Source organism: Poecilia latipinna, unplaced genomic scaffold (genome assembly GCF_001443285.1).
Source record: "Poecilia latipinna isolate Pla-1442-1.1 unplaced genomic scaffold, P_latipinna-1.0 Scaffold890, whole genome shotgun sequence".
Lineage (NCBI taxonomy): Eukaryota > Metazoa > Chordata > Actinopteri > Cyprinodontiformes > Poeciliidae > Poecilia > Poecilia latipinna.
Genome location: NW_015113506.1, coordinates 90,690 through 117,844, shown reverse-complemented (window position 1 = coordinate 117,844; position 27,155 = coordinate 90,690). Strand labels below are relative to the sequence as shown.

The window sequence follows — 27,155 nt, the reverse complement described above, 5'->3', positions numbered from 1 at the left end:
ATAGTAGTGGCAGCATCATCATCATGACTTGACACTGAGGCAGATGTTTACCATCTCCCCAAGACAAATGCAGCCAAAACATCAAAGAGCCCAAAAATGTCAAAAACCTGAATATAATTGAGTCTGTGACAAGACTTGATATTCACAGACAACGTCCATTCAGTCCGATTGAGCTTGAGCAATTTTTCAAAGAGAAAGGGACAAACATTCTCCAGATGTGCAAAGTTGGACTGGGATTTCTGTTTTACAACACTACACAGGGACACTTGACCAACCGGTGACTGACGGTCATCGATTATTTCACCTGTGACAAATACTAGACCTTTCAAAATAAATAAAATAAGAAAAAAAGTGTAAGGACATGGCATTTTAAAAAATGTTTTCTGTCAGACAATGACAGCTATTTCAGTAGAATTTTCCTGTGAGCACTTTCTAAAAACTCATCAAATGTTTTGAGAAGCAGGTCAAGTTTCAACAGTACGCCCAAAGCTGATTTTTCCATCCCAGCATTTTCAAAAACCCATTCTGGCAACACTGAAGATAATGTAAAAGGACCTGTGGCTGTAACTGCAGAAAAAAGGTAGTTCTACTGTACAAACTATTGACTCAGGAGGACTGAATACAAATCTACTTCACATATTTTTATTTGTAAAAGAAACTTTGAAAGACATGCATCATGATTTAGAATCCCTATAAAATAAATTGAAGCTTTGTGTCTGTAATACTTTGAAATGGGAAGAAGTTCAAATGACTTTTGAAAAGTGCTGCATGCATCATGTTTTCTTTCTTGTTCTGGCTCCAGTCTGTTTTAGGGGTTTGGTCCTCTTTGTCCACTCCTGTCGTTTGTTACCTATGCTCTCACCTGTCACTGATTACTCATCTGTTTCCACTCACCTAATCAATTCTGCTAGCATGCATCTTCCTCTGTTCATCCACAGTGGGTTTGTGTTTTTCCTATCCTCTTTTTGCTGGATTTTTTGTTTTTGGTGGTTGGTTTTATTTTTGGGGATTTTTGCATTTTCTGCTGCACATTTTATTTATTCAGGATATTTATGCATGCCATCTGCTCACCAACAGTCATCTCGTTTTGCATTTTGATCTTCTACCCTGCACAGCATGACACTAAGGGAATTTTAAACACTAAGTACAGTAAGAACAGCACTTATCTGTTGGTTTCTAACTTATGTTGCTACATGTGACAAATACATTACCTAAAGCTTAGAGGTCTTTTACATTTACTGAGATGTCAACATTTTCTGTTATCTGCAAACAATAAATCATAATTACTTCCTAGAAGTTCTCCTCTGCAGTATGACGTTAAGTTGGCCCAAACTTGTGACATCCACCTTGTGCATAATGTGCTATCCGCAGGAATAAAGGCGTGCAGAATCACTCCACTGCCACTGAATATTTATTTAGGAATGCAGGTTTTGTTATCAAGGTCAAACAGTCTTAACTCTGTCTTCGTGGCAGTCATTTTTGTCCCCTGAGTTTTGCGAATGGAGGAAAATACAAAAAGAGAAAAGAGGGGCATGCAAAGACACCAACTTTTTGTTTGCTTCTTCCAATACGGGCAGAAAATCAGTTGGCAGAAGAACTTTTTAAACTTTTTCTTTTCTCAAACACCCCATCATGTTTACACTTTTCTCATTCGTCTTTCCCAGATAGTGTTTGTTGTGAATGAATTTCTGGCATAGAATTGATGCCGACAAGGAGAGAGGAGATCTTTTTTGGAGATTTAAATCTCCTCTTGTGTAATAACTCTCTGTTATGTTTATCTACAAAGCGACGCAGAAGGAAGTGATGAATGCCTGTGATACACCCTGACGTCCGTAGGCTTTCTGATGCTGCTGTGGGTGTTTGTTCACTCAGAGGGAGGATTGTAGTCTAGTGCTTTAATAATGCCTTCTTTTTTTTTTTAATCTACTGTTTTATTCTAATCCTTTCATTTCTTTATGCCTTTGGCCATTAATGTTTTCTCTTTTTAAAGTTGTTTCTTTTCATGTGTTAAAAAAAAAAAAAAAAAAACTGAGGGTAAAGAATTTTTTGTTTTAATTTTGTGTAGCAGAACAAACTTTTCTGTCTCTGTACTATTTCAGAGCAGAACTCATACAAACACAGTGAAGGACAGTGAACACAAAAAGACTGAAATTGAGATAAACCACAGAGAAAATTAGTTTAACACATGAGATTTTTTGTTTTTCTTTAGTGAACATGAATGTTTTTTTAAATTTGTATTTGTAGAGAAACCTCTGTTGCCTCCTACTGTTGAGTGTGGCGGTGCCATCTTGTGTAGGGAAATATTGTGGTATAAATGGTTGGAACTGGGGTAATAATTGGGGACAGGGTAGATGTTAATTGTAGATTGCCAGGCAATGTGTTGGTGTCACCTCAAGAAACTGGAGGTCTTTCATGGAGCCATTGTCTCCATCTCGGGAGGTGTGGCTAGCAGCAGCTTGTTTGCATAAAAGTGACAGAGCCTAAAATGGCTCACTCTGAAAGGTACATAGACAAAACTGAACAGGTGAAATCTCAATATCTGAGAATGATTTTGTGCAAAATTGTAATGAACATGTTTTGTAAAACCCATAGACACATGCTAACCTGTTTAAAAGAAAGCTTAATCGGTATCCTTTAATCTGAGGGTTTTTGAAACCAAGCTTAAGTTCCCTGACTTTGGGTTTGTGGAATGCAAATGAATAAAGCATAATAAATAAATCTGATAATTCTTTGCACACAAAGTTGTCACACAAAGTGAATTTAAAGTTGAGTTTCGTTTCAGTGGGGTTTTTTTCTTCAAGAGAACAGAAATAGAATAAAGTATACTGGACACTGGACTACGAGAGTCAAGCAGAGATGTAAGGCCAGACAATGAATGGAAAGAAAAATCTCCTGAAGAGCAACGTTTGCTGCAATACTGCTGCAATACCTGAACAATTTCCCTTTCCCTTTGTTGTTGATGGGTTTTGGTTTGAGCCTTACAGATGAGCGCAGGAGCTTCTCTGATACCAGGGTTACGGCTGACAAGATGACAATTTTTCTGATAGACGACAGATCAAAGAGGTTTAACGTCGCAGTCAATCAAACTTGGAGGGTGAAATGATGAACCGAGGCGAAAACCCGACTCCACAGGCCTCTGCTTTCATTTTGATAAAGTCTAGAGGCACAAAGTCACGTCCAGCTGGAAAGTTAAAAATCTGGACATCTGAAAGAAAAGCTTGCAGATGAGTTGGCTGTTACAGTTTGAAGGATTTTATTTAGCTGTTGTGTATTTCCTGTGTTTTCTGTATTTTTTATTTTTTTTTTCACTTATTTTCATCTGGGTTGCTTCTTAGGTGCCAAGGGAAACAAAGTCATGATTGGAAGAAAGCTGCAACTGTGAGTAGCAGAACCTTCTGGTAACCACATCTACATTTCCTGTCAGTAATGTGTCTATGTAGGAGAAAAAAAACCCTTCAGTTTTGGTTTTGAAGGAAAATTTCACATTTGGAGACTAAACGGTGAATAAGTTTGAGTGGACGGTTTACACTCGAGGGGATTTGACTGAAAACTCTTTGATGTAGTGCAGTGAGGAATACACTCTGTGACAGATGAGAACAATGCCTACATTTTGATGTATGATGCATATATTTGAAATGGACAATATCAATGTTAGATGAACTTTAAATCTCTAAAAATTACCAGTAATCATATAAATAAAATGTTTCAAATATGTGCAGCGGTAGAATTGCACATCTGTTTGCAGCCATTTTTACAAGCGAGTGTAAACATTGAGTTTGGGGGCGTGGCCAGCAGCAGCTTATTTGGATCTAAAGTGACTAGAAGCCCTAAAACAGATCATCCTGACAGGAGCTCAAAGTAGGCCAACTTGACCAGACTGAGGTCTGATCATCTGAGAATGATTTTGTGCAAAACATGAAATGAATATGTTTTGTATAGTCTTTAAGAAAAATAATAGAATTTCTTAAATTCTAGGTTACGTTGCAATATCTACAATAACACTTTGAAGAATTTGAATTAGTTTAAATTAAAAATACCTTATTGAACCCAAAGGGAAATTAAATATGAGTCATAGGAAGATATAATTTCCCTTTGTGATTACTAAAGTATTTTTCTAATGAATTTGAAGAATTTCTTTCCTGATATTCTATTAGCCAAGTAATAACTATGAGATCACACATCAGTGGCAGAAATGAGCTTCCATACCAGTGAACTGTGATCAAATTAAAGATTTTAGTTTTTTCCAAGGTCAAACCATCTTTCTGAAATAAAATATTGTATTTTAAAGCTTCTTGCATCCTATATCTTTACATAATCAATGAAAATGGAGAAACTAACTCACAAAAGCCTTTTGAAATAAGTGTGTCTTGCATGTAGGAGCAGCACAGAATAGCTTCAGTTTGCTCAGATCAATGCCTGTCGCTCCTCTTTTTCCAGTTGGTGGCCTTTTTGCCAACCTCCACCTTAAAATAGCCCATTGCCATTACGGCTCCTGTGTATCCAAGCAGATGAAGTCCCAGCCGAGCGCTCTGTCTGCACACTCGAGCATAGTGATAACTTCAGACAGTTAGCTGGCTCTGCCTTCTCCTCATGCCGAGCTGCAGAGCTAGCCTTTGCCCCAGCCACCGCTGCTGAAGCTGTAATGACCGGGGACCTTTAAACCTCAGGAAGACGGACGCCTTCAAACACTTCACAGCTATAAAAAAAAAAAAAAAAAAAAAAAAAAAAACCAGGGGGGAGGACAGGAATAACAAAGCATGATTCGACTTGTGTGCGCAGGTGGGAAAACATGCCAAAATCCGACAACTTTCACCGTGTCCTTGGCAACCGTTTCAGCAGTCAGAAGATGACTGGTGTCTGGTGAAATGCTGTTTGTTTCTGATCACTTGTAAAGAAATAGGAAAACCAACAAAGACAAACCCAAGGTTGCAGGTGTTTTCTTTCGATCTGTCTGACTGACCTGACGGATCACATCAGTCTCAGCTTAAAGGCATGTTTTATTCATGAAACACTCAGCCATCTGCAGCTGCTCCAGGGGGCAGACATGGATCACTGTGGGAAAACTTTAGACTCAAACTAAAATCTGAAAAATGTAGTACTGAAGCATGATATGAACTTAATGGCAGTGAATTTTTACTTTCCTTGCCATCACAAGAACTTGATTTTCTTGTGTCCTTTTAAAGAAAAGAATTTAAGATTTCTGATTTGTTGCTTGAACATTAAGCACATTTTTAATTTGTTTGGTAAATTTATTTGTAAGTTGATAGTTGGTACAGTTAAACTCAAAGTTAATAAATTGAGGTTTAAATCAATTTAACCATCAATTTTCTTCATACTCAGCAATATTGACATTATGGAAAGGACTCACCAAAGTCTGGACCTTAATCTGATAGAGAGAAGCTAAATATTAAGATGAAGGTAAGGAGCCCCTCCAGGGTCACAGATATGCTTTCAAAATACCAGTGGAAACATTAAAAAGTTGTTCAACTACTTAAAAAAAGTTAGATTTTCCTCTTTGCTGTCAAAGATTTTTCTACCGATTGACAAAGGCATACAGCCAATACATGAGCACCATTTAGTTCCCGTGGTGCTGATTGGCTGAATCAGCAGCCAATCAGCTGCTGATTCAGCTGCTGTATCAGCTGAATTAGGAAAACTGTTAGTTTCTGCTGTAACGTTAAGATGGTTTCCACTGTGCAGATTAATGCATACTAAGATATATTAGCTGTTTTGAACTATTAAAATAGGTAGTTTTAAGTATTTGCAAACAGCAAATACCAGGGATCCACTGAAAATGTTGGCAAGAAATTAATTTGATGAAATGTTGAGAACAGAAAAAGATACATTGCCAGTCTAATTTAAATGGAATTTTTTTCAAAATTAATAAAGCTGAAAATAACTTTACATCTAAATCTGTCAAAATTATTCAAAATAAATAATTTTGAGCTCAACATACATATACAACCTAAAAACCAAAGTCCAATTTGTTCCCTGAACCACGACTCCAATGCAACAATAAAGGTTACTTGATGAACTGTCAGGTTGAGCTGTCTATGTAAGTGTGCAGTTGAAAATCATCATTTGCATGAATAATGTTAAATATTGCTGAATTGGTTAATCCAGTTTTAGAGTATATGGCAAAATAAAGTTGAGTTTATCTATTAGGCTTTTTTATCTTTCTGACATAATTTAAGTTTTGAGAAGGAATATTGAAATTCCAGTTCAAAGTATATTTAAACGAGGATCCTATTATTGTTGCAAAATATAACTCTTGTAAGCGCTAAGGCAGGTCTAATACTTATTTCCCTTTCTTTTGGTATGCACAGATGCTACTTCAGATGAGTAGTGAATGTGCCCTATGGTTTGTTTCACCAACATTCAACTGACAAACTGTTGCTGTGGTAACCTAATCCCCTAACAGTCCCAGAAAACAAAGTTTGAGAGCTGGCTATTATTTTCAGCCAACCAATCTACACAACCTTATTTGACAGCATCCTAATTAAATTTACTAGGCAGATGATTATGTGGGCATGTTTATGAAATTGAGTCTGTCTTCCTGTCAGATCGTGACTGAAGTACTCAAATTACTATAATCAATTTATGGTTGTTTGTGTATCCAATAGCTTTTATCATGTAGCCCTTCTTGCTTTTTACCTGCTGCATTTGTTTTTCCTTCACTGACAGGCCATGATTCTTCTGGCCTTCAGTGAGCCTGCTCTTCCTTGTCTAACACATTAATGTCAGCAGCTTGCCCCTTGAAACGTCCTAACTGAAATGTTCCAGAATGTTATTGGCATAGAGAAGCTACAAACTTGAATTTTCTCTAGAATTATATTAAAGGTGACACATTATTCTTCCTTGTAAAGGTTAGGATTGGTTTATGGGTGATATAAAACATGTTCATTAGATTTTTGTGCAAAATAATTCTTAGATAATGAGATTTTAGTCTGGTCTGTTCTACTTTGATCTTCCTTCAGATCAAGCTGTATTAGGACCTCTGTCATTTTAAATCTAAATAAGCTGCTGCTGGCCACGCCCCCAACTCAAAGTTCAACAAGTCAACAAGAAAACACTTGTCTTTTTTCCAGCAGCCATCATACAGTGCATACAGCAGTAAAACCAGCTGACCAAACATGCTGGAGCTTAGCTTGGGTTGCTAGGTGATGGGCTGAACTTGCCTGGGGTTGCCAGGTGAGAGGCAGTGCCTGCTGATGTGTGACGTTACATTTGGAAGGTTTTTGAAACGGGTCATTTTCTAGACACCAAACATTAACTTATTGCCAAAAAAATGGCTGTGTGGTTTATTTAAGCCCTACTGCTTCTACTGTTTTTAGAAGCAGTAGAAATCCAAATGGAAGTACAAAAACATGCAAAATGTGCATTTCACATTTTAAGTCAAAGTTAGGCTAAAAAATACAAAACTTTAGTATAAAAATGACACGGTCTATTTATTCAGAGTGTTGTAAGTTGTATATTCAAGATATACAACCTGGCCAAATTGTATGGTATTTGCATCAACACAGGCAAAGTAATCTGAAAATGTCAAAAAACACATCCTTTTTTCTTCCTGCTTTTCCTTTGCTCTAAAGGTTTATGTTTTTTGGGGTTTTTTTGGGAGCTTCTTTCTGTGCTCCTTGTTTCACAAAACAATCCAGAGGGAAAATGGATGACATGATGGTCTTGGCCTAATCTCTGCTCTCGGATTGAAGAGCTAAATTGTTGAGTATGACAAGTGTATTTGTTGTAATTGACTGAAAAGGAGATGCCATATTCCAGCAGAGTTCAAAGGAGACAAAAAAAATCTGTAATTCTGATATGACTGTGGAGTAGATAAGAGGTCTTGGAGTAGAGGAAACATGTCATTTCCATTTCAAGAGCTGCTAAGGAACAGAAAAACATCATTCAGAAACCTGAGACGGTGAATGGTACACAGCTGTAAAGAGAAAAAAAAAACATCTTTTAAAGGTCATTTTGAATACTCTAAATCATCTTTAAGAGATGGAAACCTGAAATCAGCTAACACTAATTTACTTTTGCTAAACAAAGCCAGAGATGTTTGGAGGAAAGAAGTTTATAAATGTTTTTTGTTAAGAAATCCTAATGTGAAGGTTAAACTGTTCAGATTTTGATGTCAGCTGTCAATGCATGTTCTTGTGGAAAAGATCAAACTGCAGTACTTGCTGAATCATCAGTCTGATGCTCTGAATCAGGGATCTGTAACTCCAGTTCTCAAGTACCATTGTCCTGGATACATCCCTGCTCCAGCACCTGAATCAGTTTTACAAACGTTAATGACGTTTGGTCATTAACCATTTATTTGCTTCAGGTGTGATTCAGGTGTGGAGTACCTCTATTGAAGGAATTACTTCAATAGAGGTAGCAATTTTTTTTCTGAAATATTGCTATTGTTTCAATAGTTCAATAAAACAGCAGGTGGATGTGTAGACAGATTTAGTTATGGGTGAGTAATTGCAATTAAGGTGTAAGGTGTTCTAACGTTTATCCTGAGTTTGAATTCACATGTTTAAGATAATTTTGTTTAATGAGAAAATCAGGGTTAAGTTCTGGTGTTTGGCAATAATTAAAATACTTGCTAAATAAATGGATCTAACATCAAAGAACAGAAGCGGTAAGGGTGAACATGTTTTCTTTAAGGGGGACATATTATGCAAAATTCACATTTTGCACATTGTTGTACTTCCGTTAAGGTTTCTGCTGCTTCTCAAACAGCCCAAGCGCTCAAAAATGCCCTGACTTTGGTATCTGGAAAATGAGCAGTTGCAAAAACTTTCCGAATGCATCGTCACAAATCTGCAGGCACTGCCCCTCCCTAGCAATATATATATATATATATATATATATATATATATATATATATATATATATTTTTTTTTTTTTTTTTGTGTGTGTGTGTGTAGGTGTGTGTGTGTGTGACAGAAAACACTTGCTGCATTCTTGCTGGTTGTGGAGGATGCTCTACTTCTGCTTTTCTAAGATGTACAGTTATAGAATTGTACATCGGCCTGCACCCATCTTCACATGCAAGTGTAAGCAATGGGGGCGTGGCCAGCAGCAGCTTATATGGATTTAATGTGGTAAGAGGACCCATAGCAGCTCATTTGTAAACAGCTCAAAATAGGCAGAACTAAACAGACTAAAATCTTAATACCTAAGAATGATCTTGTTAAAAAAATGTAGTGAACATGTTTAGCATAGTCCATAGGCCAATCCTAACCTCTTCAAGGAAGCATAAGAGATCACCCTTAACTGTAGAATCTGTTGTCTACAATATTGCCTTCTACTGGTCCAGCTTTGATATTGCTGTGTATTTGAAAGAAGTCTGGAGACCATGTAGAAATATTGTTTTTCTATTTTTAGAAATGGAAGAAAATCTGGTTTATTAATGTGAGGCTTGCGCTCACTTTTTCTACGTATTCTGACACTTTTTATTACATTTAGCTTTAAAATATCCTGGTTATACTCCTGATTTCACCACTCCAATTATATATTGAGCTTGTCCAGTACCAGAGGGAGTATTACTTACCTAGGCCAACTGTTGTAAAGCTGCATGTTTGGCAGTTTTATTCCTTATAGGCTTCATTTTTATCACTTCTTAGCTAACTGATTCACAAAAAAGATCTTTGGCTTCTTCTTTCCGCAGTATATTTAATCCCAGAAGGTCAGTGAAGGCTTTTTGTGTCCTTTTTGGCCCTTTTCCACAGAGCCTTTCTCAGTTCAGTGAGCAGTGCACGGTACAAGCTGAACCCAGCACCACAGATTGCTTCAGGTTGGACTAATATCTCACCTTCTTTGACACCAACCTTTACATATTTCTGTCAGAGATTCCTTTCAAACACCACAGGCTCCCTACCTACAGTAACTCTTATTTGACTGTAAAAGTTAATACATCTGTCAGCGACGAGGCAATGGAACCAGCCTAGTGCAGATTTAATATTCATAGAGGTTTTTCTTATGGGTAATGGCAAGAATGAATGTATGGCTCACCATCTATAGACAGTACTAGTTTATTTCTTGGGTTTATTAGTTGCCAAGAAAGCAATACTTGTATTTCCTTGCTGAAAGAAGAAGAAAAAAGTTCTAAATTGTTCAGGTGACTCCATCTGCAGGGCCAAACGCATGGTGTTTAACAACAAACTGTTCCATGGTTAACATTAACTAGAATTTTCTCCAGTTGGGTTAAAAGAAGCCTGTTCAGGGGGAGTAAACGTAACACCCCACAGCTGTAGTCAATTATTACGGTAATCACTTATCTGTTTAACATCCAGTAATTACTCCTCCCAGTACTTAAACTCTTAATATAGATCCAAAACAAAGTAATTGTAAATTGCCTGTACCTGAATAGTGCTTTATCTATCACCCCAAAGCACATCAGTCACACACACATTCACACACTGATTCACACTACATTGTAGTCACCGCTGACCTGGGGCAGACGAACAGAAGGGAAACTGCCCTAGTCTTGCCCAAGGACATGACTGAGCCAAACTGGCAACCCGCTGGCTACCGGACGGACTTCCACAGATTGGAAGTCCGTCCTGAGCCTCCACCTCAGCCCTGATAAGCGAATCGGACACAGTTTAACACAACATGGGTGCAAAATGCGTCCTACTTTATCTTTGGTATGTGTGGAGTATAGATCAAAATTAGGTTTCAGTAAGACCGGAAGTGGTATGACAGTAATTTGTGACAGTTTAGTAAAAAGTGGGCAAAACTCTTTTTGAGGTGAGACAGTGCCTCGTGTAATCCTGACAAGTAATAATGGCTACATGAGAACTAAACAAATAATAGGAGGAAATCAATTTGTCCACTTGACTCAAATACATAGAAGGTGAGTTGGGTGAGGCAGTGCAAAGCTGGGCCTCACCTGTGGAGGCGCTGGGTGAATACAGCAGCTGGTGGATAACACTCATTACTGTTTCTCTTTATATCACCAATAGATTTGCTTAATTACTAGTGGAAGTAATTAAGCATTGATAGTGGTAGCATCACAGTGGAATTTCTAGGATCATTTAAGTTGTGAAAAGTGTGGGAAAGTCTTGAATTTGACAACCTTTATACGTCTGTTTTTGTTACTTAGTGATTACTGAGTCACTTTCCTACATGACGACCACCTATACACCTCTACTATGAAGTGTTTTACTAAGACAATTTATGTTACCTATATGGATTAACTTTTTTATTTTTTTTTAGAATTATTACATGTGCATGAATCTAGAAAAAGCAACATCTCTGACCAGAACTGTGTATTCCCTGTATTTTCAATTTGCTCCTCTGTCATATATCTTTTTGTTCACTGAGTCCTCAGTGATTTTCCCCTCTCCAGCCAGGCTTCTGAGACTGTAAAGTACTCAAAGCGAAGGTCAGAAATCTTGCTGGTGGTGCCAGCATGTAATAGTCCTCTGCTCTCAATCCTCAGATGGTTAGGTTGTTAGAAATGCCCTCCAGCTGCTCCCAGTGGGGTGGAGCAGAGTGTCAGCTCCTCATACGGAGGTCAGAGAAGGGGGGTTGAGTTAGTTTTTCCTCCTATGGCTTTTGTCGGCCACTTTTTCAGTCTGTTGGTATAAAAGTACGAGCACAGCTTTGAAACTAAAAACCCCCCCCCCCCCCATCAGTTTAATACAGAGAAGCTGAAGCACAAAGGTTTCTAATTTTATGCTGGGCTTTAATGAAAATATATCAACTACACCTTCAGTGGAAGTTTAGTGATGTGAAATACACCCTTATTCAAGAAATCCCAACCCTGAGACCTTTGCTGAATATCGTAATCCCACAAATGCTACAAAATCCTAACAATACATCTTGATTTTCTATTTAAAAAAAAAGAAAAAAAAAGATTTCAGACTTTCCAAGCTTGTCTGCCATTCTTCTTCTCAGCTTTTTCTTGGAGTATTGGTAAGTCCCAAGAGTATTCTCAAACAAATCCTTCTTATGCTGGCAAAGGGAAACTACCTACTGCACTCAATCCTGATTATCAAGTAAAGTAAATAGTTTTTGGCCTTACAAAGTTAGAACTTTATTCTTGAACTTTTATAACAATTTGATAAGACACTAAATCCATAGCTCTGTAACAAGTTCTTCTCTTCATTTGCTGCCAAAGCTCTGGATCTCAATTTCTGTTATAGTGGTTATCCTTTTTTGTATATCAAAACCAACTCTTTGAACCCGTCTGCAGAAAATGTTGTTCTAGATGGGCAGAAACTTTGATTTTTTGAGGCAGCTTAAGGGGAAAAGGGGCTTTACTGCTCAAATATCTGAGAAAATGTATCTTTAGCTGGGTAGAAATCATTAAGTTTGTTCCATTTTGAGTCTTTTTCACCTTGTTTCCAGAAGTTATTTTTTTTCCTACATATAATCAGAGTAAAATAAAAACATATGAGAAACATATGACAGAGCAGAATGTCATGCTCTGAGGGATATTATACATAAACAATGGAAAGAAGAATATGAGTGAAGAGAGAGGGACAGTCTGCTTCTACACCTGCAGAAAGAGAAAAAAACACAACTAAGAAACCACAGTGTCAAACAACATGCATATCTAACAATAACTACAATATCACTGAACAAAATACTAGTTAATACAAGTTGTATTTAGTGGCAACTGCAGCCCAACATAGATTTGATTTGAAAACACCTGGAGCCAAACACTTGCCATGGGACTTTGCATTTCAAACTGCCTTAAGACTAATAGTCCACATGGCGATTAAACTCATTACAGTGGATCCATAGTATTTGTGGGAATTTGTCCCACAAATACCCCCTCTTGAGACCTCCTTTAAAATCTCTTATAACTGCATATTTTTATAATTCAGACAGTAAATATATCTTTTTTATGGATCTTGTCTTTGGTTTCATTTGGACATTGCTAAGTGTTCTCTACAAAAATAAAGTATATTGGTCTTTGAGAGGATGAACTTGTGTTATTCTGCCACTATCAATATGTCGCTTGAAAATAGTCTCAAAACAACATTATTATCATGTATCGCAATAATTTCTCAGACAGTTTATAATCCAGCAAATTTTATTGTGACAGATCTGAGTCATGACCACAACATTGAAATCAAACAATCCCAAGTATGTCTCTGTTAACCCATGATGTCAATACATAAAACATAACCAACTACTTTCAGTAGGTTAAAAATGGTTTACAACTCTGTTTAATCCTCTTTTTCGATCTAGTACTATAGTGTTCTCTAAGTAAATGCTCGATGTCCTTTCTCTTCTAAGGTCCATGTTGGTTGGAGTGTGTTGGCCATGCTTGGATCCCTCTGAGGTGTCACTCAGGGGTGTAGTATGCAGCTGTAGCTTGAGGGATGTGTGCTTCATATTTGTGTAAAATTCTGTGCCAAGCCCAGTGATCCCTGAGCTTGGCACCATCTGGGCTGGACAAGTGAGCCGAACAGACAACCGGTGAGGCTGTTATTGGAGAGTTGATCCTGGGGGTTTAAAAAGCCAGCTTCATCTAACCTCTAACCTTCCACCACAGCCTGAGGCAATGGCCCCCACTGAAATACATGGACACAGACAAACAACAATGTCTGCATGAAGCAATGCCCAAAGAAAAACAGGACTGACCTGACTTCTTCCAGCTACAATTGCAGGTCACAGTGGAGAAAAGCATTGAAATAATATATTTTACAAGGCAAAAGCAGTTTATGCAGAGACAATCTAAAAACTGAGTGGGCACCATTATTTGTGTCTTATATTATTAAACAGATGCAGCTCTGAAAGAATAGGCCTCAGAGATCCACTGAAGCAGCATGGTGATTAGAGAGAGATATAAATACCAGCTACAACTGTAAGAGAAAATACCATAATCACATTCTGTTCTCTAAAGTTCAAGTTTACTTTGTCATTTTAATAGTTTATTCACTTCTGAGTTATTTTCCCACCTGATACAATTTTAAAAATACTGTTTTTAAATGCCTAGTTTATCTTATTGGGTAATTGCCGACAGTTTTTTTTTTCTTTTTTGTATTGAATGATGGTGTTTATGGTCGTGTAAGTGAATGAAACATACCTATTGTTAAATTTAAAATATGCTAGTTGTAAAAACTTAACCATATGTTCAATATTAGATAAAATTAATAGTGTTTTAAATAAGAAAATTCATTCCAAATTATATCCATGGTTCAATTACTGTAATCTCTTAAGTAGGATAGTTCTATTGAAACATATTACACTAAGTTGAATTAAAATAACTTAGCATGCAGTTCTCTATATTTTAAAACACAGCTAGTTTCTCTGTGGACTGAGCAGACATTCACAGGGGGTCGTGGCTCTGTGTGTGAGTTTAACCTTTTGACCACTTTGATAAGATTTAACAGCTGGTGTAAAACAATCTGGTCCGGTCAACAGAGTAGAGCTTCCTCTCAGGACAGGGTCATAAAAAATATCTGTCTTCATTCAAAAGAAAATAATGCTTCTTTGATCTTAAAAACAGGTTTTTACTGGAACATAGTCAACTAGATTTAAATGAACTTAGCTAAGGACACTCCCCTAAATTTGAATACAGCAGAGAAGGGAAAACACGCCCTCCCTTTAAAAATATAGGACCCGGAACCTTAACTTCAGATCGCTCCGGGGTTACCAGTGATGCTGTCTCCAGGGAACGGTGCGTCAGTGAAATGGTTCTCCGTAAGTTTGTCTCGGTGTGTGGATGTCTGTGGAGTGAGGTAAAAGCAGCAGAAGGGCCTCGTGCACTTTTGGAAAGTTGGGTTCACTTTTTGCTAGCCTGGTGTGATGTGTTAGCTGCCAATCTTGGCCAAGATTCTCCTCCTTATGTTGATTTTTTTTCTTCATTGCATTAAAACTCCTGTTTCACAACTCCATTCTGTGTTGACTTGGGTTAACTTCTGATGTTAAAAATGTACAGTACTGCGAGCAAGATACTGAGTTAGTGGATTAATAATATCAGCTCTAATCAAACTTGAATATTTCATTTCAACCTGCCTGAAAGCTTGAAGTCAAGCTATTTATTTTTATTAAAATATAATTAAAACAGTAATTTGAAGTTAAATTGTCATTTTGCTTCAGTTTGAGAAGGCTTTATCTCCTTCCTTCATCTGACATCTTAGAAATTACCACTAAGAAAATTCTGCTCTACACACACGTCCTAATATAATTACAATAGTCACTTCATCTTCTGTGTCTGCCTCTCTGTCTCACTGCCTCCCTCATTCTGATTATCTTCTCTCTCCCTCTTTCACTTTCTGGCTCACAAATCTTGAAAATTGAGATCTGAAGGATGGTGCAGCGCGAAACCTCGATACAAGGCTACCACTCTCAGTCAAACAAAGACACTTCTCTGGCACAGGAAGCCGGGTGGAGGGGAAAAAACCTTGATGCATGGATTTCTCAAAGATTTTAATCTTGAGAGAGAGGAAACACGCGTTTTAATATTACCTTTGTTTTATATCACACAAGATGGGTTGATTTAAGTTAATCGTTCAGCGCAAAATCTGAATTACTCTTTTCATTTTTTCTTTTCTTTTTTTTACAGAAATGTGAGACCAAATTGAAAAGAAAAAGGTAATACGGAGTTGTCTTTGAGTTTTGCTTTCTTTTTGCTTCTTGACAGTCGAGTCAGCTCCCCACATGACTGGATAATTTCATGCATTTCTGTCCTGCTCACATGGGCTGCTCAGCTGAAGCACCTTCTGCTGCAGTTGATCTCACAAGGCTGATGAAACATCACCATAAAACTGCCTCATCCTGAGAAAAAACTTCAGACTAGAGGGGAAAACTCATCTACTTGTGATGTTGTCCAGCAATCCTAAACTTGAAAAAGTAACTCTATGCTCTGTTCTTGAGCTAATCTGAAGACCACATGAATGTTAAAGTTCTATAGCTATTGATTCTGTAGAAAGTTGGAGACCTGAATCAAGCCCAGCTCAGCATCCACTGACCTCACTGGTTTCCAGTTGTTTCCACTTTGTGCTCTACTGGTTGACTGTGGCATATTTGGTAGTGAGGACATTTACAATGTACTATTAGTGGAGCTAATTTTTCATTTAGGCACTTTAATTAAAGATTAAAACATTTAGCGCACTCATTCAACTTTTTCCAGACAGATTCAGAAGCACCAATTTACTAAACTGTTTTGTAAACTGCCAGTTTCATAAAGTTCAACATCCTTGTTGAAGTTTTGGTTATTGACTGTTAAGAATTTAAGTAGCAAGACGATTACATTCATACTCTTGTTTAGAAGAGGGGAAAGAAAAGTTGATCAGTCGTTCTGTTTCCCTTAATCACCTTCTCTTCCTTCCCATACCATGCTCCAAAACTTTATTTCAAACTAGAAACTTACAGGAATAAAACAAAACGTGGACAATTGAGAACAAGATATAAACATAAAGTCAACATCAAGGGGCTTTACATAAAATGTCAGTTATAATGTCAACGTTTAAATTGCTTGATTACTGTAGTCTTTTTAGGGCAGATATAATTTAAACTTCAGTTAGTGCTTTGTTATGAGCTTCTGCTAAATACTGTTAGCGTTAGCAGAACTGATGTTTATGATTAGTTTCTTAGGGTTAGCTCAACTAACTTTTTAGTTAGCAGTGGCCACCACTGCTCTTGGCAATAATCCAGGTTCTGATGTTTGAAAAGTGCTGCATTACAGTGAATTTCATTTTACAAGTTGTGGAACATGGAATATCTATTTTTTCCTCATTGCTCTTTCCACCTGCTGTTTCAAAGGTAATAGTTTTGCAAACAAACCCAGCAAAGGCCAGCATCAGTCTGGGCTCGGCTTGCTGGCAGAGCCTTCATTTCAGCACAGCCGGGCAGAGTTTCACCCTCCTCAGCCCGAGCTGCGGCCGCAGGATGCAGTCAGGATGATGGGGACTCCCGCAATGATTGAACATAATGACGTGTGAAACCATTAGGCAGCTAATCAGAACCGGCAATGAAGCTGAAGATGATGAAGGTGGTGCTGGCGAGGACTTCATCACAATCGTCCAAAAAAAGGAAACAGGATGGGGGATTCTGCTGCAGTGGTGTGTGTGCTATAAGAATGAAGGCTGGCATGGAGAGGGTATATGAATAATTCAGCTTAATCAGGGGAATAACTCTAGGCCAGCTGCATTTGTTTGGGCAAAATCAGTATCATTTCTTTTTGTTCGTCATTCGTCATCATCTTTTACTGGTACATCACACACTTCGCCCACAGCGAACCCACTTCTGAAGCTTTTGCCTTCGATTTCTCTCTGGTGTCTCTCCACTCTCAATTTTCTCTTAATTATTACCTCTTAGATCTTTTACTGTTTTATAATAAACAGCCTCTTGTGGAATACATAACTGAGAAAATCCTTACTTTGCACTTTTTGTGAACTGCAGACAGTCAATCTGGAAGTGTTCACAGGATTTCACTATTTCAGCATTTTGTAATATTACAGCTTTCCTCCAAATATTAATCTCCCTAACATTATGAAAACAAATTCCCTATTAAGACAAGGTTCAAGAAAGTTTTGTTTTGAGGGAATTTGATTTTATGCTTGGTGTTTGACCTCTGACCTGCCCTGGACCTGACAAAGACAGGTGTGCCTTATCAAATCAGGTCCAATCAACTGTATTCACCACAGCTGGACTCTATCTAACCTGTAGAAACATCTAAATGTTGATATTCATAATAATGAGGTATTTGTGGAGAATCAGCGTCACACTAATAAATTAATACAGAAGAAAATTAAGAGAATACAGTCATAATATTATGAGAATAATGTCAAAATAATATGGGAATAGTTGCATTACAAGAATAAAGTCATATTATTATGACTTGTATGATTTATATTACACTTATTCTCGTTTATTACTACTTTATTCTCGTAATACGACTTTATTCTCCTAATTTGATGACTTTATCCTCTAAGTACAACCTTATTTTCATTATTTTAACTTTATTTTCTGCATTTATTTTTCTTTAGTATGGTCCTAATACTAGAGTAGAATTTTGAGATTAATTTAATAATATCTGGTATAACGCTGTAACAAAATGTGGAAAAAGTGAATAATAACATATTTGGCATATCCAAGACATTAAAGAGACTGTAAAAGTTTGAGATGCATGTATTTTTCAGATATATTTTTGTCTGTAAATTGAAGTGAGAAGCAGAGCTTCAGTTTGGTCCACGATGATGCTGCTTCTGCTTTACCGCCAACTTTCCAATGCCAAATCCATCCTGACAGAAGATAAACTAGCAGCTAATGTTTCACAGTTATTCTAACAGGCAGCAAGCTGGGAAATATCTCTCAGTGTACATGCTAAATGCCAGGACTCATCATAGGAAAACAAGCTTTCCAGTGACTAACAAGTGCTGATGTTTGGTAGTGCAGTGAAAAACTTGACACACACTAGTTCTACAATACTAATACCTGAAGAGAAGCTCAGATTTTTTTTTTCTTTTTTAGCTGCAGCATTTCACTAAAATATTCATAGAAATTGCAACATGCCTTCCAATTGACTAAAAATGTCCTGAAAGTTTTGGTCTTTTTCCCATTGATAAAATTAAAAATGTTTTCAATTTTTTATTTTTTTGTTTGTTTGTTTTTTACCTTTACATTGTTTTGGTCAATAGGAACATTTAAGAAAGTTGAGAAAGTATTAATAGTCAAGCTAAAAGTTTAGATTTTTACATGCCTCATGCATGTGAGTACGGACTTTTATGTGACTATGACTCTGACCACTACACGAATTTGAGCCAGCAGAAAAAAGCTAATCTGAGTGCCGTTATTTCGGAGCTAGTCACTCAGCTAGCCAAAGCTAACACAACTATTTCCAGCTAGTCTAACAGTTTGTCCAAATGCTTGTCTGTGTTTCTTGACAGCAACAGAAATGTATTTTAAACATGATAACCTCATCTGAAACCTTGTCTAATGTTCTGAAAATAATAGCTCTGAAACTTTATCAATTCTTTCTAATGTCTTTTTTCTCTCCATTTTGATAAGTCTCTTTGATATTTTGGTCCATTCAATGTTTTGCAGTTCTATGTGTATTGAAAGGTCTGACTGTATAGAAGTACTGCCTTGGCTCAGTTGTGTTTGTAGTGTTAAGCTGTTTTCTAATCTGTCAAATGGTCAGATGTCTGACCTTTGGCTAAATAGGTTGCATCTTCAAAGGCAGATGGAAAGCTGCAGCGACCAATCAAGTCTCGGTTCTTGGCCTTAATGTTCCATACTTTCCTTAAAAATTATATTATGTACCATCTGCTTCAAGGTTATTTAAACAAAATTAGACACTGTTGCAAATGCAATGCCCTTTACGTGCTAAATGACATAGTTGTTTTACATAAGGTTTGAGAAAACTGTTTAATAATCTATTAAATCGTTTGGTTTAAGAGAACAAGATGAGGTTTTCAAACAGAGCAAAAATAGTTTCTAAAATTTTCAGCCAGAATCTATTTCAGTAATTGTGACTGTAAGACAACAGATGACTTGCTATATGCACTTTATTTCAGTCTGATGGAGAAAACAAACAAAAAAAGTGTTATTTTCTTATTTTGACATATACTTAATATAAACTGGACAACCAATTTCAACATTTCCACTAATTTATGGCTTTTTAAGTGGCGTTAAATGACAAAAATTACAAAAAAAGATATGTTATGCAACTGCAGTCAGAACTATCCCGGGGATTAGAGCAGACATTTTGGAGTTTTTAAAATACAAAGTTATGTGCTACTGATGTCTTATAAAAATGATTTGTCAAAAAAAAAAAGAAACATTTCAAACTTATTTGGCTTTGTGTACATGAATTATGATCCTCTGCCTGATTTTGAGCCATTAGTTTGTTTCATTAAGTCAGTGAAACATAAAATTCCAATTAGGAAGAATCCTGTGTGTCTGCCAAATGTAAAAATGCTAAACTGTGGCAATTAGCAGATTAATTTACACTTTGACTGTCTTTGGTTTAACATTGGTGTGTGTTGCATTTGACTGCTGCTTCCCCTCTGCTGCCTCAAAAGCTTTAATTCCACTCTAAATGGCTAAACAATATGAGTTGGGAAGGTCGGTATTCATTTGTTTTTACAAGAAACCGATAATCAAGTTGCAACTACATTCAGTTATAAGATTGCATTATATGATTACATTGGGTTGTTGAAAGTATCTGGTCATTTTATTGGAGGAAGTTCTTGAAAGACAACTATTGCAGAGCTCATTTAAGTGTCAGATGGTTTAAGTGCAGTTAAATGTTTAGATTTGTTATAAGTCCATGAGCATTTTAACAGCCTCTTTCCAGCCACTGATGGCCTCAAAAGACATTAAACCGTTGCTTCTTGTTTAAACTTTAGGGTACATTCACACCAGCCCTATTTAGGCTGTGTTAATTGCAATCTTGCTCCTTTGCCTAGAAAGTCCGGTTCGTTTGGGGAGGTGTGAATGCACAATTGAACTCTAATGCAAACTAAAAAAAGCAACTCTAGACTGCTAAAAACCAGGGCTCAGGTTTTTGGCAGTTGAAGTGAACTTAATTTCACTTCAATGGAAGTGAACTTTGGTGCGGTTCAGTTGCTCCAAAATCAGGAAGTGGACTACAGCTCAGGGCATTCTGGGTAAATACAATCAAAACAAACCAGGGAGTCTAAGTGGTCTTTTACCAAAGACAAATAAATCCTACAACAGCTAACACCTCTCCATTTTTCTTCACAAAGAAGGAAGTTGTGCTCAGTGTCCTCTTAAGAAGTGTTTGTATCTCTTCCTTCAGTGTTTTTGGTGCAGCGTCACAAGTGGGGGGACAGGGAGGTTGTTTGACTTAATGAAGTGCTAAAGCAAACTACACTAGCTGAAAATGTAACAAATGTTGCAATCTTAGTCCAGTATGTTGCAAAAGCACAAAATCTTAGAAGTGATTCTGCCTTTTTGTGACCAATTATTCCATCACAACTTATTATTTTAGCAATATCTAGGAGCTTGTTTTAAGAAAATATGTCCTTAATATTGTTTTTTTTTTTAAATAATATTTCCACTGGCAGATTACTTCACTTAACATGAGAAAAATGTCTTCTTATAAGTGAAATAATTTGCCAGTGGAGCTAGTACTTTTTATTAAATCAATGTTAAAGACATTTTCTTAAAACAAACTCTTCTAGCTTGCTGAAAAGCTACATGTAAGTTAGTTTTGTCTTGAAATGTACTAAGATATTTGAACAAAAAAACTAGACAAAAACAGTTGGTAAGATTGTGTTTTTGTAGTGTGATGATAAACTGTAAAAAGAATAACTAGTCACAAAAAAGGCTGCACAACTTCTAATTTTGTTCAGTGAATACTTTATGATTAACCTTGGAGAAACTGACAAATAAACGCTATAAAACGAGTCTTTGCTCTAGCTTTCTGTAGCCAAAGACGAAAGGTGATTTTTAAAAAGACATTACTGTACCTCAAATATAGGGACAAACAAGTTCATTGGTTAGTAATTAGCAAAGGTCACCAGTAATTATCCCCTTCCTGTGACCATAAACTGTGTCCTGGCAAGCTCCGAGGCTTCTGTGGCAGATCCATACTGGATATTCAGCAGCGGGCTGCGAGTCCATCTGTTAATATTGACGGCTGCTTACAGAAGCATGTCTTTATAATTGCATGTGCTGCTCAGACACGCTGCATGCTCCACTATGGCAAAGGAGGCAAAACGATCTTGATGAATGTGTCTCTGCAAATAGAGGAATTTATACTCTTTCTCTTCACTTTCCATCACTTTAAAAACGGGCCAATATTATTTTCATAACAAGTATTGATTGCACTTGTGCTAAAGCTCTCTCAGCAAATTAGGTGTGTGTAGGTATACATTACGTGTGTGAGCGAGGCGTTCTGCACAGTTTTGCTCTTGAAGCAAGTGTTTGTCTGTGTGTAGTCGTCCATATATCTGATATGTGTATTTCAATGTTTACTGAAAGCTCAGATTTTTACTCCAGTATAGTGGAGTTAGCAAGCAAGCAACTTCAATCATACAGAGGAAAAGATACAGCAATGAACGCTTACTGAAAAAACTTTAATCTTAACTTTTTCTCTTAGTTATGTCTGTCTTCAAATAAAACAGGACCAGATGGGCAGTGTCCTAAAAAATAGAAATTTGACAGAATCCTTCAGCTTTATCCTCTCTTTATGTCATTGTGCGTCCTGTCACCTAGTAACTGCATCATTACTAAACACATTCTAGTAAAAATGGAGCTTGAACTCTTGAAGAGCTTTATTTATTTAATCCTTTAAATTAATTAATGAAATACTGTGGGAGGAAGCCGGAGTGAACCCACTCATGCACAGGAGAACATGCAAACTCCATGCAGAAAAACCCCGGGCCAGGAATCGAACCCAGAACCTTCTTGCTGTAAGGCAACAGTGCTGCCCACTGCACCAATGTGCAGCCCAAATCAAACTAAAAAATCCAGATGTAATATATAAAAAGTTGAGATTTCAACTTTTTATATATTTTAGAGGAACACGTCTATTCGCTATTCAGTATATGTATTCATGCATTTACAGATTTTTCTTTGGAACGGAAGTTTTTCACAGAAATTCCACCTTTGTTAGCTCATATTTAAAATAAATCAATTGCAGCTGGAATAACTGAGTTCAATGCTTCTTAGCTTGCTTTTGACTAGAGATTACAAAGCAGCCAATCCTAGAACTGCAGTCATTTTCCTTGTCGCTGATTGGCTGAACCTCCAAGACCAGAAATGAGGAAGACTGTAGATGTGTAGATGTAGATGTAATGAACTTCTAAAATAGGATAAAAGAGTTTTTATGGGGGTCTCGAGCATTTGTGGATTTGAACTATTGGTGGCCATATGTGATCCCTAACCTCCACACATACCCGGGGTTCTCTGTACTTATTTCTGAAACCATGCTTGTATATGCTGCTCTATCTCCCAGTTTTTCTGCCACTGTTACAAGAACGAAACTTCCTGTTCAACCCTCAGTGAATGTTGGGATTAAGTGGCATTTGAAGGATACACCAAACCAGCCTTTGATGCAAGTTTTCATGGCTAGTCAGCAATCAATTAATAAGAAATGTAATCAAAACATTTTAATTAACAAATATCTTTCAATGTTTACTTTGCAGAACTTTATGAAGTTTGAAAAACTTTACTTCAGAAAACATGAGCTCAAAACATGGATATTAAGTGTTATACAAAGCTCTACATCAGAGTGCTCAGTGTCTTCAGAAAGAGGACAGTACCAACTTCCAGATCTCAGACACAAAATATTCTGTGAGAAACTCTTCATTCCCAGATGCCTAGCTAAAAAAATTGATTTAAAACAATTCTTAAGTCTGATTTGTAAAAGATAAATCTGATTTGTAAAAGATAAATCTGGTGGTTTGTTTTGTGTTTTTCGGACAATCTGCAGCTGGCTCCACCAGAGCTCTCACAGCTTTGCACAGTTCATAAAACATTTGTGTGTCATTCAAATATGTTGAATCTGTAGTTCTTCTATATTGTAGCCACTCACCAGTAGGCGGGGCTTGTCACTCCAACGCCTGCGAAAGACGCCGACGTCTCCTCTGATGGTGACGAGCACCAGCGTCACAGCTGAATTATAAAGATATCTCATGTAACGTTTACATCCATCACTGCCATAATTTTTAATGACTTGCGTGAAAAAGCTTCTTAATGTTTAATTTAACTTATTGTTTGATGGAAACACTGCAATTTCCATTAAAACTGCGTTTTTTTCGACATTAGCAGAAATGTAGACAAGGATTTGCGCACATTTGTAATAGAAATCCAACCATTGACCTGATGCTCTCTGCTGGGCTTCTTTAGATGGACAACTGTTTCAATTTGAACAATGATGTTTAATGCTCTGTTTGATGACAAGAATCAGTTGGAATATATGTGACTGAATTGAAAGGACTTCTTTTGTAAAGCGCTTTGGGAGCCATTTCACAACATTTGTTGTTAAATAGCTTCGTATAAGTAAACTGAATTCATCTGACAAAAGACTGAAGGTTTTGCACTTTAACCAGATGTAAATGCAGTGGTGAGATCCAAACGTTAGTGAGACAATGCTGGAAAACAGAGTGGGGCAAAACTGTCTAACACTGTCGCTACTCCTGAGAGTTACTACCGCTGAAGAAGCTCTTGAATCTTGAGGTGTTCATGGTTTTTCCATTTTGGCTCTGTCTCTTATTCTCTCCTGTCTTGCTCCTGGTTTCACTCCCCCCATCCTGCCTCTCGCTCATAAATGTGCATCTGTCCATCTCTCTTTGAGGCTTCAAATCATGGTCCTCTACCCCCACCCTCCACCTTCTTCACTGAAAGGAAAACTCCACCTCCTCGCTGCTGTTTATGTAGTCTCTGACAGTGCATGCTCTCACTCTCTCTCTCCCCATAACCTTCCTCCTCCTCTTAGCATCCTCTCCCCTCACACTGCTCTGTGACTCTACTTGCGCTCGCAGCCTGTTTCCTGCCTCTCCGCTCTCCGTACTCACACACACACTCATGCATGCACACACACTCTCCTCTCTCCGTCTTGTCACACTCAGTCCTGTGCAGACTTGAGCTCTGGGAGTGGAGGAGATGATGCTGGCACTGATTCCCTTCTTTTCTCTCCTGAAGAAGGGAAAACTAGTCTGAGAGAGATGTTGATGCAACAGCACCTCTTTCCCTCTGCCTGCCTCCTGCCAAGCTCCAGCTCACATTAGGTGGATTTAAGCGACAGAGAGAGCTTTGCAGTTGTGGTGTACTGGATCTTCCGCTTCTCCTTTTTCATCGTCCCATCTCAAAGGATGCTCAGATCCCTGCAGGATCAGGAATATCACTTCTGGAACTGTCATTGGGCTCGCTGCCCCGGCACCGTTGCAGTCTGAGGCGGCCCCGTCCCCTGAAGGAAAGCAGAAGCATGTCAGAGGCACCTGTGATGCTGAAGGAAATGAGCCGAATGCGTGCCGTTCTGCAGGACTCGAGCCTCTGAACCAAATTGAAATTATCTTGGAAGAAATCTGTTGGATCCTTGGAGTTGCGTTCTCATGGTTTTCTAACTTTGATCGTTTGGATCCGACCAATAGGTAAGGCTTTGACTTCGTCTGTTGCTTCTTCAAAGCGTCTTGTCTTCGTCTTGTCCACTTCACCAGATTTGCCTTTGCTGGACTAGTTTCTCAGCTCTGGAAGAGCTCCAGCTCCGTCTGATTAGTCATTACTGCCGCTGCTCCGTCCTGTTTACTATGCATCACCCAGCGTCTACGGCGGCGGCAGCGCTCGCAGAATGCTTCTGCTCGGCTGCAGAGCGGAGAGGAATGCCACTGCAGACGGGAAGGCAGTGGCGGCGGGTGTTAAGTGGATTTGAGTTTTGTCATGATCTCTCTCTGCTAGTCTGAGTGCAACAGGAAGCAGTACTGGCACTGTGATTTTTAGTGCAATTACTTCTGGTTGATTCTCAAATTGTTGGATTTCTAGTATCAAAGTTATTTACTGATGAATTGTTCCTCTTCAGTTGTTTTCTTTTCTTTTTTTTCCTTAATGTGCTTGTTGGATTTGCAGGTGTATTTTGCTTCAGGGTTGCTTGATGTTCTTTGATCAGTCTCCTTTTTGTTTTTGTTTTTTTATCATTTCTGGTGTATAGGTGCAAAATTTTCACCAAGACTGAGTTTTTCTTGGCATTATTTGCTTTCCTTACAATTTAGGCATGGATTGGCCATAGTATGTCTAGTTTACCTATATGTTTAGTTCTTTCTTGTGTCTCTGGATTTATCTACAAAAATCAACTTTTTCTGTGTTGGTGAACAATTTTTGCTTCATTGGTTATTTTCTTTCAGAAAACTTCCCAGTTTTTGTTCTTTAGTCTTCCTTTAATTTTATTTCACATCTTTTGAGACGACTCAATAGATGTGCATTTGAGCCATCTTTGGTTTATTAGTTCTGATGTTTCCTTTAAAATCAAGTGTAATGTATGTGTTGCTGTCAAAACTGATAAATTTCATAACAAGTGAGAGATTTTGCAGTTAATAGATCTTTGTGAACATTTGTTGTTGTGCTTAAATTTCCCTTTTGCATTGGTGCTGGATTTCTTGTGAAAAATCTACCATTTTACTGGTTTTCAGTTTGTGCTTGGCTGGAAAAAGATTTACCTTTAGAAAACCCGTCGTCCTTTATTTCTTTCAGTTAAATTTGCTTGTGAGTGATCTCAGCTTCATCGGTTCCAGGATAGTTAGCTATCCCAGGTTTCAAAGTACCTTTTTTTTTTCCTTAGAAATGAATGGCTGGTTGCAAGTTTCTGGACTTCACCTTAAAAGGCTAATTAAAAAAAAATCACACAAGGTAAATGAATTATGCAAGAGATTTGAGCATATTTAGGATACTTAACTTTCTTAATGCATCAAAACACCAAAAATATGAAACCTAGTAGAAATTAGATGAGTACAAAGGAGAAAAGAAATTGGGATGAACTGATAAAATTTAATTAGTAAATGTGACTAAAACTAATAAATGGGATGAAATTAAAATGAAATGTACTATATTTGCTTGCCCCTGTGGACCAGGCAAGATTTTTCTTGACTAATCAATTTTTTTGTGTGCGTTTGCTGCTTTTTGTTTGTGGCCAGTCAGTGTTGCTTTTTTTATGGCTTCTAAATTGATCTTAAGAACTGGACTGAAATGTGTTTTTAACTGCGTCTAGTGATCTTGGAAAAATCAATTCAGATTGCTCAACCACTTGTTTCACGACATTTTTATGAAACTACAGCACACTGTTTCTTTTTTACTATAAAAAAACCACTTCCCAGCTGTGTCTTTTTTCATTGTTTTGGTTTAAAGGCTTTAAAATATTTCAAAATATGCCATCTGTTTGGTTCATAGTCACTATAAACTTATAATCAGTTTCTCTCTTTTTATTCTCAGAGGTAAACAGAGTTGCATTGTCAGGTTTTGTTTTCCATAATATGTGCTTGTTTTTGGTGAAGAGAGTCTTTAGTTCTGACCAGGTTTTGGTTTACCAGACTTTACTTTTATTAGGAGGTTGCAAACACAATGCAGCACAAATTGGTAAAGTGGAGGGAAAATGACAGCTTTCAAAGATCTTTTTACATATAAAATCAGAACAGTGCACATTAAGCGTGGCCATTCTTGTTACTAATTAATTGCAAGACATCTGGGTGAATGGTCTATGACCCCCAAGGTGAACCACATGTGCTGAAGAAAAGTGT

General features: G+C 37.5%; 1 long non-coding RNA gene across 1 annotated transcript; it reads left to right on the top strand.

Annotated features, from left to right (window-relative positions):
* The first annotated feature begins 3,742 nt into the window (after positions 1-3,742).
* Positions 3,743-16,531, top strand: LOC106957255 (uncharacterized). The gene is made up of 3 exons (XR_001426920.1): positions 3,743-3,858; positions 4,564-4,566; positions 16,522-16,531. It is a non-coding gene; the product is annotated as an uncharacterized LOC106957255 (long non-coding RNA).
* Positions 16,532-27,155: the final 10,624 nt, after the last annotated feature.